The sequence below is a fragment of the Cupressus sempervirens genome, chromosome 5, assembly GCF_028749045.1.
Source record: "Cupressus sempervirens isolate cs-2001-9-10 chromosome 5, ASM2874904v1, whole genome shotgun sequence".
Lineage (NCBI taxonomy): Eukaryota > Viridiplantae > Streptophyta > Pinopsida > Cupressales > Cupressaceae > Cupressus > Cupressus sempervirens.
Window position 1 is genome coordinate 584,744,235 of NC_143122.1, and position 3,311 is coordinate 584,747,545.

A 3,311-nucleotide genomic window follows, 5' to 3' on the forward strand; every position below is an offset into this window, starting at 1 on the left:
ATGATGAAGTGGTATATGTTGCAATGAATGATGAATCTATTGAGGATGAGGAAACTACACTTATGACTTGTGTGAACAAGAATGATAAATAGAGCATTGATAGTGGATGCTCACATCACATGAATAGAGACAAAAGTAAGTTCATTACCTTAACCTATTATGATGGAAATAGTGTAAGATTTGATAATGATGCAGCATGTTTGATAAAAGGAAAAGGGTCTATCAAACTCATAGATAATATTTCATGTGACAATGCTTATTATGTTAAAGGATTGAATTATAACTTGTTAAGTGTGTCACAATTGAATAATTTGGGATGCAAAGTTGAGTTTGATAATAAATCTGCCAAGATATATGATAGAAATGGAAACTTGATTGGAAAAGGTGATCAAACTAGAAGTAATCTATTCTATCTAGATATAGAAGATGCTACTTGTCTTATTACAAAATTTGATGATGTATGGATTTGGAACAAGAGATTATGTCATGTTAATTTTGATAATCTGATTAGTATTAGTTACATGAAAAGAGTTAGAGGTTTTCCTAAGTTGAAGAAACCAAAAAATATAATGTGCAAACAATGTTAGCTAGGTAAGATGAAAAAGTCAAGCTTTAAAAGTAAAGCCTATACATCTAAGGAAATACTAGAAATTGTTCATACTAACTTGTGTGGACCTATTGAAGTACAAAGATACAAAAGAGATAAGTATATAATGTTTTTTGTTGATGTTTACTCTAGGATGATGATAGAAATGTTTATAAAACAAAAATTAGATGCTTTTCAAATGTTTATATGGTACTTGGCAGGAGTTGAAAAAGAGGCAAGTAAGAGTTTGAAATGCTTGAGATTAGACAGAGGAGGAGAATTCACTTCAAATGAGTTTGCAACATTTTTTTAATGAAGGAGAGATCAAAAGATATACATTTTAACCTAGGAATCCTCCACAAAATAGAATTGGTGAAAGAAGAAACAAGTATATAATGGACTATGCCAAAATACTCATGATGGAGAAGAATGCTGCTCTAAAATACTAGAAAGAAGCTATAAGTAGTACTGTATACACCTTGAACCATGTGCAAGTCAAGAAAGGTACTCATTCAACACCTTTTGAACTATGGTACAGATACCCACCTAATGTGAAATACTTTAAGGTTTTTAGAAGAAAATACTATATTCTTAAAAATGTTAGGAGTGGAAAGCTTGATGCGAAAAGTGAAGAAGGTATATTCCTTGGTTACTCCACAAGAAGTAAAGCTTACAAGTGTTTAAATACTAACGCTAGCAAAATTTTGGAAAGTACAAATATGAATTTTGATGAGTTTACAAATGTACATGAGGCTGAACCTACAAAGGAACCAAAAAAAGCCAAATCATTTGTATAATATCATGAAGGAATGTCTATTGAAGAAGATGCTACAAATAATGCTATAAATCAACATCAAGTATCAACAATTACCTAGTCACAACCTATGAATGTTGAGTTACAGAATAAGGAAAATGTACAATCTGACTTTGAGACCAGCACACATGGAAGATATGTTGAAACACCTGACAGAGATGTACACAGTGACATTAAAATTGAGAGATAGAATTTAGTTACAAGAACTAAGCCTAGATTGTCCAAATATGTTAAAAGACATCATCCTATAGATCAAATCATTAGTTACAAAGATGCAAGGAAAATGATAAGAAATAGATTGAGAAGTGAATCATGTTTGTTAAGCATGGAGGAACCTAAGATAGTGAAAGATGCATTGGAAGATGATGACTGGTACAAGGCTATGGAAGAAGAAATTCAATAGATAGAGAAGAACTAGACTTGGAGTCTAGTTCCTAGACTAGAAGAAAAGAATGTGATTGGCACAAAATGGGTATTTAGAAATAGGTTAGATGAGAATGGTGAAGTGACAAGAAACAAACTGAGACTAGTTTGCAAAGGAATTGAATATGGTGAAACATTTTACCTTGTTGCAAGAATGGAAGGAGTGAGAATTATGCTTGCTTATCCTATATACAGAGGTTTCAAATTTTATCAGATGGATGTCAAGTCTATATTTCTAAATGGCATATTAAAAAATGAAGTCTACATAGAATAGTTAGAAGGTTTTGTTGATAAAAATATAAAAACATGGTATGTAGACTACACAAAGCCCTATATGGATTGAAACAAGCACCAAGAGCATGGTATGAGAGACTTCATACTTATCTTGTTAAGATTGGATTTGAAAGGATAGATGATAATAAAAATTTGTACTTGAAGATAGATAAAGAAAAATGTATACTATTATCTAAAATATTTGTTGATGTTATCATATTTGGAGGACAAGATGCTTTGTGTAAGGATTTTGTAAATCAGATGAAGCAAGAATTTGAAATGTCAATGTTTGGTGAGATCAAATTCTTTGTGGGATTACAAGTATATCAGACAAAATATGGTGTATATATCACTCAGTCAAAATATGTCAAAAAGGTATTGAAGAAATTTGGACTAGAGGATTCAAAACTAGTAAGCACACCTATGGTGACAACACTCAAGCTATCAAAGAATGATGATTTAGTTGAGGTAAATCAAACATTATACAAATCCATGATTAGAAAATTGTAATATGTAGTACATAATAAACTTGATATTGTATTAGTTGTGGGGATAGTTGCAAGATTCTCTGCTAATCCTTAGAGAGAATCACTTGATGGCTATGAAAAGGATAATGAGATACTTGAAAGGAATAGAGGAGTTTGGTTTATACTATAAGAACAATGAAAAGTTTGAACTAAAAGCCTACAATAATATTGATTAGGCTAGAAATATTGATGACAAAAAGAGCACTAGTGGAGGAGCATTCTTCTTAGGCAAAAGAATTGTTACATGGACTAGCAAGAAGTAGAGTTGTACTTCCCGATCTATTGCCAAAGTAGAATATGTTATTGCTACTATTAACTACACAAACATTGTATGGATCAAACAGCTAATTAAAGGAATGAAGGAAGAAATCATAGAACCAATGACACTTTATTGTGATAATACAAGTGCTATCAATATATCAAAGAATCAATGTGATGCATACAAAGACAAAATACATTGCAATCAGGTATAATTACGTAAGGGAATTAGTTCAAGATAAAGAGGTGGAGATGGAATATATTAACACAAAGGAGAAAATTGTTGATATCTTCAAAAAAGAATTAGCTAAGGATGCTTATGAGTATCTAAGAGGTAAACTAGGTGTGATACCCCTATCAAAGGCTATGTATAAGATAGAGGGAGTACCCTACATCAAACAAGCTGACATTTATTTCATACAAATTGATG